This window comes from Phascolarctos cinereus, unplaced genomic scaffold, assembly GCF_003287225.1.
Source record: "Phascolarctos cinereus isolate Bilbo 61053 unplaced genomic scaffold, phaCin_HiC Scaffold_7;HRSCAF=346, whole genome shotgun sequence".
NCBI classification, from domain to species: domain Eukaryota; kingdom Metazoa; phylum Chordata; class Mammalia; order Diprotodontia; family Phascolarctidae; genus Phascolarctos; species Phascolarctos cinereus.
Window position 1 is genome coordinate 126,718,364 of NW_027556180.1, and position 14,667 is coordinate 126,733,030.

A 14,667-nucleotide genomic window follows, 5' to 3' on the forward strand; every position below is an offset into this window, starting at 1 on the left:
TTAAAGATCCTTAATTGTATGTTATTCCATAGCAAACCACTGATAAATAGATAGCACTAAATACTAAGGTCAGATTTGAACTCAGGTCTTCCTATTTGCAGACCCAATCCCTCTCTTTACTGCACCACCTAGTTGTCCCAGCTATTTTCCCACTAGAGTGTAACCTCTGTAAAGATAAGGATTGTGTTGCATTTATGCTGGTATCTCCCTAAGGACAATGCTTTAAGTTCATAGAATTATAAATTCTGGAATGAAACCCAGAAATCATCTAGTCAAACTATTTCAATTGATAAATAAGAAGAGGGGGACTCATACGGTTAAGAGACTTGCCAAAGGTAAAGCAGTAGTAAACAACCGAGATAGCATTAAAACACAGATCCTCTGATTCCTTAATCAGTGTTATTTCCACTGTCCGTGCTGCTTTGCACAAAGTAGGAGTGTAAAAACTTATTTCAGGAGACTTTTTCAAATTGAAGATTGATATTGAAACAATTCATGGATGTAGATTGGCTGAAATGATATTTTAGACTTAACAAAGAAAAGGTCTATCTAATGTTCAGTAGCAGAAAAGTTATAAAAGGTATCAAACAAGAGATATGCTTTGCCAAATTTAATTTTCACAGTCCCAGCACATATAAGCAATAAACAGTATCTAATTAATTTTATGACTCCCTCATTGCTTTGAATATCTTCGAATTCTTCTTTTAGCTTGTTATCAGCTAACTTCTAGTTTATTGGTGGCTTTTTGCAAACCAAAGGGAAAAAACAGTATGGTGTTTAAATAAAAATGATGCTTTTTCTCTTGATCATCCCTTTTATGACTTTGCATGATTAATTTCCAGTAACCAAATCCTCAAAGAAGGAACAAAGATTAAGCATCTCGGAAGGTGTTTTAAACCATATGCCATAGGCTTGGATGGCAATTCTGAATGTGAAATAGAGCCACTCCCTCTGCCATTCAAAAAGTTGCCAACATCATCTTCCTATGGCTCAGGTTTTATCATGTTACTTTCCTCATCAAAACCCTTCAGTGTCTCCTAATTTCATCTATAATAAAGTACATTTACATTTAAGACCTTCCAAAGCTTAACCCTAGACTATCTTTCCAGACTTATTTATTTAACTTCTCTTAATATTTTTTATGTTATATCCAGACTGCATTATTGGATGTCTTCTGAAATAGGCCTGCCAAATTTCATTTCTCTGCATGAGCCCAAACATTCCTATATAGCTGGAATGCCTATTAATCTCTGAATTTCCTTTTTCAAGAATTCAGTTTGTATCACTTTCTCCATTAGGTCTTCTTAGACATATCTCTTCTGTCTCATTTCTTAGTAATTGTTTCCACCTAAAACATTCCTAGAACAATTTCGTCTTATTTCTCTTTTGTCCATTTCACTCCTTTTTTCATAGTAAAATCATCTACAATTGTGTCAGTCTCCCAATAGAGCCTAGGTTCCTTGAGGGTTGGGACTGTTTCATGCTTGATTTTGGATTTGCATCTCCAGCATCTAGAACATAGCCTTAAGCCTAACAAGCACAAAATAGATTTTAGTTGAATTGAATTAAAATGATAAAAGTAATCCAGTCCCAGTTTAAAGATTTGGGAAGTTGATGACCTGAGAGGTAAAGTTTTGGGCATAATTTTGCAGAACTATCTCTGAAAATTGATATAGCTCATGTCTATTTTCTTCATACTCACTTCCCTACCAACTATTTTCTAGGTCTTCCCAAAACAACTTTCAGAATAATTTAGTTCCATTTTTTATGTATCAATACCACATGTTTTACCAGTCTATGTTTTTGAATCACCTATATGCAAAGAACATTTTATTTAGAGATAAAGAATCTGTGTTCCAGTACTGTTTCTGCTGTTTTACTTCCATGGAGAAGCTTTTTTTGTGGATGGATGTCCAGCTGTCCTAGAAAGCAGAAACTTGTGATGAAGTTCTACCTTTAACAACTACTGTCTATCTGACCCTAAGGGTGAGGCACTTAGCCACTTAGTATTCTAGCAAATTCTCTAGGATTTTTAATTGCAGAGAAGGTATTTACCTGCACATAGAGTTTTTCTCCCTCTGAATTTCTCTTATAAATTTGAAATTCCTTTTATTCAATTTCTAATTAAATAATTGGTCCAGAAACTAATCTCAACTTCTTATGTGACCTTAATCTAAGCTTTTAACTATTCTGGTCTTCAGTTCTTCATTTGTAAAATGAGAAGGATGGAAAGATGACTTCTGAGATCTCTTCCATCTCTAAATTTCTCATTTTTTGTTACTATTTTCTGTACCTTATTCAAATCCTGAAGTTATCTAACACTAAACTTCCTGAATTTTCTTCTCTTTTTACTTTGTCCTATCTTAAGAGAGATGGTCTAGGGAAAAAAAATCTCAAAATTAACTGATTTTTTTAAGTTGACTTCACTAATCTATTTATAAGCATGCTAATAAAATATCTTTCTCTTTGCAATGATTTGTTAATGTGGTTGTGTATCCTCCTAACCAAAGGGAAAAAGAGGTGAGTGTTATACCTTGGGGTGCTACAACCAGACAGTGAATGACTGCAGACTCAGGTTTGAGATACTTAATCTCCTAAACTAAATCATAAATAACAATTCAATTATTCTGCAACCAGATTTTGCAATTTTCTCACTTCGTGGTTGTCATTTACTAATATCTCCCCATGACAGAGGATTTCTTTTCTGTAAAAGTGTAATACTTTAATTCCCAAGTGTCTTTGGGCAAATCAATTACTTAATGAGGTAAAGGGCTTTGAATAATGAAGAGTATCATATAGATGAAAAGGATAAGTAAATAGATTATCATTTTACTACTTTAGAATCTGATCTAAGTATTCATAGAACCTTGGGAAAAAAATTCAAAATTCATCAGTATTTTGAAATTTCTAGGCTCTACAATTTCATTAAAGCATTTGTGGGTAAATCCTTTTAGACTTCTTGCAGCATTGTCCTCTTAGTGGGATGTATTTATACTAAACAGAGCAGACTTTCAAAGAAATTCTCCAAAAGTTGTCACAATAAAGTATAATTATTATTGTAGCTGTGAAATTATTAAGTCTTCTTACCTTGGGCTGAAAATGTGAAATGCAAGAGAAGACCAACGTGGAAAGGAAGAACACACACTGGATTGTCTTTTAAGTTCAAAATACTTACAGCCATACTTACATCTGTATGTAGCTATCTAAGGCAATACAACAGTTAAATAATAATGTTGAAATCTGTAACATAAAATGATCCTATAGATTTAGAATGCTTGGAACATAATAAGTTCTTAATATGTTCATGTTAATTGATTTATTGATTTAGGACTGGAAGGGACCTTAAAGGTCACGTCTTCCAACCCCCTAAAGTTACAGATGAAGAAACTAAGTCCAAGAGAGGTTAAGAACTTGATCACTTCTGTTGGCATTATTGGAAAGAGAAAATAATCACATTAGACACCTAAATGATGTATTAGGCAGTTTCATGGCTTAGAAGTTGAATAATCATACTTCACATCCCTTAGACTTTGTTGCAGTTAAAAAAAATGAAAAGAGTCCACATAGTAATCTGCATGTCTCTATTCCGAATCTTTTTAGCTGTCAGCTTAGGAAAGTTACCTAACTTTTAAGATTTTCACTTTCTTCACATGGAAAATAGGGTTATCCATAACCTAAAGACCTCATGACTTCTATCTCCCATGCCTATCACAGGGATTAACATAGAGTAAATACTTTCTGATTGATACTATCCATTTTGCAAGTAGAGATTGAAAGAAAATTGCATACGTCATCAAGAAGATAGGTCCTGGTTGTTTTTATTAATTAAAAAATGTAGTAAGAAAGCATCATCATGATGTAATGTTTTTTAAATTCTAAGGAATTTATTCCAATTCTTAATTAATCCCAGACTTTGTTTTCCATGGTAGGGAAGAATTATTTTATATTTCAAAGTGCACAGAGTAATTTTGTCAGAACCATAAGAAGAATGTTTGAAGCTAATGAATTAGTTTAATTACAGCACAAATTTAAAAAGGTGGAGAATTCTTAGAAAAAAGTACAAAAAAGGAAACCACCTACTTCATAGTTTATCACGATTATTAAAAAAAAAAGAAAAGCCCAGCCTAATAGGTCATATACAAAGATGTTTTGACTAATTTGAATTTACTATAATAGAAACTTTTGCTCTAACATGTATCTGCTAGGAGGATAAACAAAATCATAATAACAACAAAAAAGCCATTAGTTCTAGAGACAAATATCCTCCCACAAGAATCAACAAATTATAAATTATATAATATATAGAGCCATGCACATATATATACACACATCTAATGCGTATATATAATTTCTTGGTTCCTGGTCTCTAAAACTATGTGTATTTATATGCGTGTCTGCATTCATGTATGCATCATGTAGATAGACATGTGTATATGTGTGTATAAAGACATATGTGTATTTGTTTATATAGAGAGTTCATATACGCACATATACACCTATACTATACATAAATGTTCCACACGCACACATACACACACACATATATTGCTGACATTTGGGCACATAGAGGTGTAGTGTTTTGCTCAGGATTTTACAGCTAGTAATTATCTAAGGCAAGATTTGAACTCAGATCTTCCTGACTCCAGGTGCAGTGTTCTATATACAATGCCACTTAGCTCTTCAATACATACATGTATCTTTATACAAACATACACAATGTGATATACACATTCTATGTATACACATATATACACACATATATACTAAGACTTTTTGGACAAAATATTCATATACAAAATTATATAGTGAGATATGCAGTAGCAATTATGATATATATGTATGTATGTATATAGATATACACATATATATGTATATGTATATTACATATGCATATGTATATATGTATATGCATACACATTTAAAGAGGTTCATTGCCTGGTAGTCAGACTCATGGCAAAAAAAAAAACCTTAAGTTTTCTTAAGTATAGTCCTCAGGAGATGGAATCAATTTGTGTTTGTACTCTTACATAATTCAAGCCTTTATTTTGTGCTCTATTGCTATGGTCTTTAAGAAACCTACGTTGTCTTAAGGATACATTGATTCATCAAAGTAGAATTTTAGTGGAGGAGTTAAATAAAAAATCATTCACCTCTTTGTGTCTTATTTTCCTCATACTAAAATGAGGAGATTGGACAAGATGGCCTCTGAGTTACCTTTTATATCTATACTAATGATTATATAAATTCCTTGTTAGTATCTAGGAATATATCAATCATTAAGCATTTATTAAATTATTACTATGTGTCAAACACATTTCCAAACACATGAAACAAATACAAATCCTTGACTTCATAGAACTTACATTCCAATGAGGGAAGACAATACACAAAAGAGAAATGAAAAGAGAAGGGGATTAGAGGAGATACCTAAATCCAGAGAGTATGATACAAAGTCAAAAGTGGAATGAAGGATAGCTGTCTTGGAATCCTCCCAAAAATGGAGGCCCCAGGAAGAATTCCTCAATGACAAAAGATGTCCTTTTAGGTATAGGGATGTTCTAGGGTGAGAAAGTGTCAGGCACTGAAGAAAGTTCAAGAAGGAGAAGGTTTGAGAGAAGGCAGTTACAGTTGTCAGCTATGAAATCACTGGTAACTTTAGAGAAAATGGTTTCAGTGGAAAGGTGAGGTTAGAAGACAGATTGCTTCTTGTTAAAAGAGTGTTGAGGAAGTACTGAGTATAGCTGACTTTTTGAAAGAGTTTGTCTGAGAAAATGAGTGGAGATATTTCAAAATATAGAGAGGGGATGGAATGGACTAGAGAGATAAGTAGAATAACTACTTGTTTACAAAAACCTTTTAGAAGAAATTACTTGCAGCAAATATGGCAACTGTGTTCTCCAAAACAGCAGAAAGTCTTTAATGCCTTAGGAGAGATACACAGGATTAAAAGATCATAGATTTAGAGTTATAAGGAACTTTAGAGAAGATCTAGTCTAGCCCCATCATTCTATAGAGGAGAAAAGTGAAGCCCTGAAAGGTTAATTGACTTGCCAAGAGCACAAAATAAGTAAATGGTAAAGATGAGATTTTAAATCCTTGTATCTTTCCGTTATACTATTTGCTAATTAATATTTTATTTTTATTTTGATAGAGTGATTGAACAAACATTTTTTTTCAGGGCCAAGTGTGTTAGCTTTACTAGAGAGGTAATATGTACAACAAAGCATTGAGTTACTTACCTAAAGACACCAATTGTGATTTAGACAAAGAGAACATAACTATTTAACTCCAGATTTGACTTGTTTGGCTCAACTATTAGGTGAACAGCTGACATTTACAATGTATGGTGTTTTAAATAATATTCTGAACGCATATCATCTACAATGTTCTGACCAACTCAAATCTTACAGAAAAATGATTGTGAGTGTGTGTGGGTAGAGGGTAGCAGACAGCCCTCCTTCCTAGTCACAAGTGAGGAAGAAGATGGAGAAAAATTAAATCTAACTAGCTGACATGTATCACAGATTGGCAATTTCGGGACTTCTGAGTAAACAATGATACTTTATGAAATCACAACATAGGAGTATAAATGGTTCCTGCCTTCGTAAAGGTTTCTGCTTTTATTGTAACCAAATAAAACATGGGAAATATTACAGCCTCAAACTCACCATGCATTTCACTCTGGCAATTGTTCATCTAATTTACTGAGTTGTCATACAGGGTAGCAGGAAATTGAGATTCAGTCAAATCTGTTTCTCAAAGCCACTATCAAAGGAATTGCCCTCTGGATCTGTCCTGAATGGCATGGTAGCTGATGCAGTCCCTAAATAAATTAGCAAGCTCAAGTTATTTGACAAAATGCCTATCCAGACCATGCAACCTTTGCAAACGGCAATTTGTTTGAATGCAAAAATGAACAATTATCTTCCCAAAGTGTATATAAGGATAATGTAGTCTATTCTCTACTTCCTCTGGAGGAAAATGTATCTATTTTATTTATCACTACTGAGCTACATCTTCATTTACTCAGGTCTTAGAGAAAGGTACCCATAATAAAAAGAAAGAATAGTGAATTTTAACTTTAAAAAGTCAATTTTGTTTTAGGTTTTAAAACCAGTTGTGATTTGAACCTCGTGTACAATTCAGGCCCCAAAAAAATTCTTTGAAGAAAATTCCACTAAATAATGACTTTTAATTATTTGTAAACAATACTATTTTTCCAGATTTAAAAAAAAATAAGAAGTTAGAGCTAGAAATATCAATGGTAAGCAAGTTTTATCTTTTTCTTCCTTTTGTTTATTTTCATTTGTGTGTGTCAGATGCTATAATATTTAGTAGCAAAGCCAATGTTACATAATTCTAAATAAAAAGAAAGCAAAAGAAAAGCATAAAAATATAGTATGCATGCATATTTATCATATAGAGGAAGCCTTACTGTATAGCAGATAGTCATTGTGTGGTATGATTTCAATAGTGTCAGATATTATACTGTCACAATAGTGTCAGCTATTGTAGCACTCATCCAGGTACTGTAATGCCTATTTCACTATTAGAAATCTTCATTCTTTGAGTACAGAGAGAAATATTTAACTTAACTGCATATTCTTCCTGCATGGTAACTGGTACATTAGGGAGCAATCGTTTATTTGATTCCTTTCTTTCTGACTACATGAACTAAGAACAGCATTTTATTGTTGTTGTTGAGTCGTCTACAACCATGTCTGACCCTCTGTGACTCCATTTGGTGTTTTCTTGACAAAGATAAGAGAATGTTTTGCCATTTATTTTTCCAGCTCATTTTAACAGATGAGGAGACTGAGACAAGCAGGGTAAAGTGATTTGCCGAGGATCATACAGCTAGTAAGTATCTAAGGACAAATTTGAATTCAGGAAGATGAGTCTTCCTAACTCTGGGTTCAGTGTTTTATCCACTGCTCCACCTAGCTGCCCTAAGAACAACGTGAAGATACTGGCTACTTGGAGAAAGGAGTGAGGAGAATATAGAGAGACAAGGCTGTGAATTAGAAAGCGGGAGGTATCACAGAGAACCTCTTTCTAATTTAAAGTGCTGCTCAGAGCCAGTCCTTAATGTGTTATTATATGTGATCGATTTGTAACTATTATCTATCTATCTATCTATCTATCTATCTATCTATCTATCTATCTATCTATCCATCCATCTATCTTTCCAGGAGTTTAAGGCAAATATTAAAAATTAAAATACAGAATAAATTGAGAATAGCTAATTAGCACTCATTCTGAGGAAAAAAAACCTCATATTCCATAGCAATAATCAATATTTGTGTTAAGTGTTAATAGCTAAAAAAAAAGATTTCATTATTTTCAGCATTGCAATTGCAAGATTCACTTAGCCTTGGTTTCAAAAGAGTCACACACCTGGGAGATAATTCATGCCTTGTATGACTTCCAGATGTTAGCTCCAAAACTCTAATCAAATGTTCATGGTTTGCTTTATCTAAACATTGTGAATTTGGGACTTAAATAAATTGAGAGGCTGAGAAAATTAAATATTAGTTATTAAATGTATATACTTCAAAATTCCAAATTTGTAGTTTCTAAGTGTTTGAACTACAGAAAGAATAAATATATGTATCTCATGAATCTGAGGCTGGATCTTTTAGAGATTAAATACAGGACATGAAAAACAAGGAGGAAATAGGATGAGATGAGAATAGGTTACAAGATGGACTGATATTGAAAGAAGAGCCTTCCTTTTCTCTAAAAGTTGAGTAAAAGAGTAGAAAATAGTATCAGATGTAGAGGTGAACTGAAGTATAGAATGCGAGAAAAGAATTCTTTATAGATTGCTCTGATTTATTAAAGTATTAGGTGAGTTCTATTTCTAAGAGGAAGGATGGAAGGGTGAGAAGATGGTGTAGATGTTGTGAATTGAAAATAAAATATTTTTGACAGATAATGAGGGAATTGATAGAAAGTTAATAGCAAGAAAGATTTGCTACAGAGCAATGGATAAGCCATTGCAAAATGGTATTGTTTAATTACAGAGAAAACTTTTTTGAGGCGTGAGGTCAGAAAAGAGGTGAGAGCTGGGGTGAGAAAAAAAGCATGAAATGACTGGAATCTGTGGTCAGGATGGGGAGTAGGCTTACAGAAACAAGAAACAAGAAGAGATGGAAAGATACAAAGTTATAGTAGAAGAATTTCAGTGTTATGAATTGTGGAAGTGAAATCTTTTTAAGCAATAATGAGTTCAATCTATCAATCAAAAAACATTTACTAAATATGCTCCTTCCTGCGTGGCATGACAATAATTCAAATCCAGTATGCTGATAAACTGAACAGTGGAGATATTTGAGGGGACCACTCCATGTTAATTGAAATCCATAAGTATTAAGTCAGGGATGGAAGAAGAGAGGAAAATTATGAGCCAGACAATAAACCCTTTGAGAAAGGAAAGTAAAAAAAAAAAGAGAATGTGCTAGAGAACAGTTATCTGAATCCGGATGGGGCAATAAATCCAAATGGATTCAATCTAAAAGGAGAGAGGTTGTAGAGTGATATATAGTTTGGAAATATAATTGAGGAATAAGAAGCAAGTCTTTTCATCTTCCTGGAGTGTGTAAGTTCCTTCAGTGTGTAAGGGGACATGACAAAGTTAAATCTAATGCTAGAAAGGGAAATTAAGATTGAAAAGAAATGGGAGAAATGGAAGAGGAATTGGTTTAATTATAACGACATTTTTAAACAATATAGAACACAAAACAATTTAGGGAAGAGTAGGAAACAACATTAAAGCAGTTAAAATTCAGTGTTACCCTTTGTGATCCCAAAAAGGGATTTAGTTTAAACTTTTTTTTCTCAGATTATATCCCTGCATTCATAAAAGGATAAGGAGAAAATAAACTCAGTGTTTCACTGACACAGCCTAAGTCAAGATTTGTACTTCTGGCATGTCCCCTAACCTTATGGTAGAACCCAACCCACAATCTGTAGCTAGTATGCTATTCATGCCTGAATGCTTTTTGAAGGCTTATTGATAAAACCTGACACTTTTTTTTGTTGGAACTCTCTAATAGAGAACATAACTTCTTTCCCAACTTGGAAATATACTCCCAAAGCTTTGCTTCACTTATTGCCCTAGGGATGAGCTGTCCTTCTGGCCTCCATAAAGTATTAATGAGAAACAAATTTGCATCCAGTAGACACCATCCAATCCATAAGCTCTGAAAGGGATGTCTTCTCTAACACCAATTTTTATAACTCATATACCATCTACACCAAGAATCCTGATGTTCTCTAATTTTAATTGTATATTTTCTAATTATATCCCTCTCTAACCAATATTCCCTTCACCTCATCCTTCACAAACTGATTACACATACACAAACACAAATATATGACATTTATACACATCAGTTTGCATAATACTGATATGTATGTGCATGTTTGTAAGTTAAACTTTAATTTCTCAGATTGAAATCTGTTCAAACATACAAAAGTCATTTTTCTCGTGAGCTTCTTGAGAGCAAACTGTTTTTTTCTATTTCTATTCCAAGCATGTAGCTCAGTGTTTTGTACCTAGTAAATGTTTAATAAATGCTCATTCATTTATTCATTCATTTATTGCCCTTTCTCCTTCTTTTTATGATGACATATTTTTAAAAGAACCTGTCTTGGGCACTAGGGTTGATCTCAAGGGTAAGTAAGCCCAGAAATCACTCTTCGTCTTTCACTAAAGGGTCACATAATGGGAAAGTTAGCCAAAGTTTTCAACAATCTATAAATATCTCAAATTTTGAATTATTGGCTTTTGGTGAATCTAGAAGCTTTTTTTTTAACATATTACTGTTATCCCTGCATATACAAAATGAAATATATGGGACAATTTTCCTCTAGTAAAATAACTTAATTTTTACCTCAAATTATATGCCTTTTAGTTTACATTTAGGTATGAAATTCTAGTTTACTCTTTAGTAAGCTGTCTTTATAAATTTATCCTGGCTGTCAAGTTCTTTCCATTTAGACATCTGATAAGAGTGGTGCCCTCAAACTCCACTTCCCTAGATGAACTCAGTATGGCTGAGTTGTGATTCATCATGACAGTTTCTTTTCCTTCTAGTGAATACATTTATATGAAAATATGTCAGCCATCCCAGAAGACAGGTGGCTTCTTACACTAATCTAGCCATCCAATCATCTCTCAGTATTTTTTAAACAATGTTAAAGGTTTTCCTTTGATTGCTCTGTATTTAGTCATCCCAGATTGATTATTATTATTAGATTATTACTATTAGATATATAGTGTCTTAAATAGATTTGAGCAATACATCTAATGGCAAGATGATCCCTCAGCCAGGTAGAATGCTAGAGCTAAAACTAGCATTTATGACATGTGAGGTAAATGTCCAGAGATGTCCTCAAGTCAACATTATTTTACGTACAAATTCATTTCTGGAGGATGAGGATACAATACCCTATTTCAGAAGAGACACTGATTTAATTCTCCACGGGGAATACCAAGACTCTGGGGTGTATCTCAGCTATTGAGGCCACGCAGAATGAGAGTCTGGGCTAGAAAGGAATTTATCTGCAGGGTGGTCTGTGGGAAGAAGAGGAAGAGTAAGGAATTGGGCCTTCTGGTAGCTTCTTATTTTAATTAATTTTTTTCTTCATAATAAACAACTAATTGCAGCTGTTTCTTCACACTAAAGTGGCATGTTGCATAAATCCTGTCCTATTGGGCCACCACCAGTCATCTTGACTCTTCTCTGTCCACTAAATTCCAATGAATCAGAAAGTGAGAATGTGACCAATGACTGTGAGCTCTGCCTCTCTTAAATCCAACTCACTTGCAAGTCAAGACATCGCCCTTGTGATGTCATTGGTCCTCTTTAAGAGTAAAGGACAAACAACAAGAACAACAACAAAACAACAAGAAGCATAGGTCCCGTTGATGTCCTCTAACTTTCATTCCTCTGGAGAAAAGTTCAGATGCCCCATTTTAGTTATGTCTTGGTACAGTAAAATAAATTTTTGCCTGCTGAGCCTGTGTGACTTATGATCATATCTTTCCATAAATTCCCAATAAATGATCCCATTAGTTCATCTGATGAATTGCTCTTATGCTATTTCAAATCCTGAATCTCAATGGATCATTGATGGTTTTAAAACAATTTCCTGTTCTATTCAATTAATTTCAACAAAAAATTTTAAGTTCCTGCTATGTGTGCCTGACATTGTGCTAGATATTGGATATAAAAATAAAAGTGCAGTAGTCCATGCTCTCAAAGAGATTATATTTTACATAAAAACAAATTTCCCATAACTATGAATGATAGAATCAGACATACATAGTCCATTTGAACCCCTACATTACCAGACACTATGGGCAAATATGTGCTGTCTTCTGTTTGTTTGTTTTTTGTCCTCTTTTCTTGAATTACTTCTAATCTTCACTGATGATTATAAATTTCTTACCCTTACTTCTGTCGATAGAAGACCAAATGAATTTTTCTCATCTTTCTCCTGATTATTCCATATCAGAAATCATTTATATATGCTATGGTTTATGGGAAATGTATTTGCATATTAAACAATGCAAATGATATACCATCTATCAGACACACATTTGGAGTTATTTTATCAATGATGAGTAGGATTCTTGTACTATCACACCTTTTTTTTGACCATGACCCATCAAGAAATCTTTTGTGAAGAGTAAGAATTCAATCTATTCTCACAGAATAGAGATTATCTAACTGGTTTGAATGAGGATCTTATGAAAATAAGATTATGAATACTATCCTCTAAGTAGTGACTAGGTGGCACTGTGGATGGAATGCACAGGCCTACAGTCAGGAAGACCTGAGTTTAAATCCGACCTCAGATGCTTTAATAGCTGTGTGCAAGTCGCTTAACCCTGTTTCCCTCAATTTCCTCAATTGTAAAATGAGCCAGCAAAAGAAATGGCAAACCACTACAGAATCTTTGCCAATAAAACCCCAAATTGGGGTCATGAAGACCTGGACTCAACTGAAATGATGGAACAATAACAATACAATTCTCTAACAGCTCAGATAAGTACATTAACCAGACAACAAAGTGCTCTTTTCCCTGACTTAGTTTCTCATTGATTAAAATTCTCAAATTCAATATGACAAATTAGGTTTACTTCCATTTCAACTTTATTTGGCTTTTAAAACATTCTTTCCCACTTTGAGCTCATCTTTTTACCTATGAGTATAATATGGTCGTGCTTAACAGATACACATACATAAAATTTTCCCAACTAAATAAATATTTGTGATTCCATAGTGATATTAAATTATTATGAACACTATCTCTTCATTCTTCTTCTTTAATTTTTAACTGGAATGTGGCAATAAAATCAAGTCTAATAAGGGATTTATAGATAATTAGTGCTGGAAGAGATCTTTGTAATCATTTCATTCAAGCAAGCCCCTCAATTTATAGGTTAAAAAAAACTGAGAGACAGATGAGTCAAGTCACTTGTCCAAGGTTATACATCATGTTAGTAGAACTCAGATTCAAAGTAAATTCATAATCTGAAAGTAGAACCCCATTTTCTATCTCTAAGGACTTTCATCCTATCACCATAACCTCCTCAATATTCTCTCTAGGCTAGTCCGTTCTTGGAAAAGCAGACATAGTCTATTGCCAGAATTATATTTAAAGCCTTACCAATAAGGAAAAATGTGTTAGTGTTTGCTCTAGACTAGAATTGCTTTTGAGAACCAAGGTTCACCTTTGTATTATGATAAAGCATTGAGTGAAGACTTTGTGGGGTTCAATAAAAATGAGGTCATTTATTTCTCATTCCACAATACAATCTTTGAAAGTAAGAGATTGCCTTGGGAAAAGCAGGGAGGACTGTCACATCATCGTCTTGTATTCTATAAGATAGAGTAGTGGGAATTGGCAATGTACAGCTCACTGAAGATAACTCATTAATTTGGGACTGGATGTTGCTTTTTTCATTATAAGATGGCTAAGTTACAAGTTATGCGGTTTGAAATATCAGCAAAGAAAAATGTGTGTTTGGGGGTTTGCTAACGCTAGGGGGAAGATAGTCACAAAATGAATGGGAGTTTTATGAGGCTGTCAATTGATTGAGTGGCAGCTCTCTATAAAGTGAGTCTGGTGAGGTTAGACACTTGAATTTTAATTAAACCCAAATTATTCATTGTTAGATTCAAAATCCCTAAAGGGAAATTGAAAACCAGGCAGAGGAGATTCCCAACAGTAATTATGTGTTGTGCAGAAATTTAATTGACTTGCACTACCAGGGTAGACCTAAAGAACTGTGATTTTATGGATTGCCTAAATAATTTGATTACAGCATGACTCTTGATAAAGAAGAGAAAATGACCAAACTACCACAATAGATGTTTTATATGAGTGGGCTGTGAAAGAAGAGAACAATTTTAGCACAAACTAAGATGATTAGCCGGGTCAATTTGGGTTTACAAAATGATACTTTGCTTTATAATACCTTGTTCAGTGCAAGTCTAAGCAACATGTTTTTTAAGGTTACAAGAGTGTAACAACAACAACAATGATAATATCTTCATGGTAGGGAGCATATCAAGTGATACCAATTACTAATTATTATTCAAATACATAGTAACATTTATAAAATGTTTTCCTTATAATAACCCTGCAATA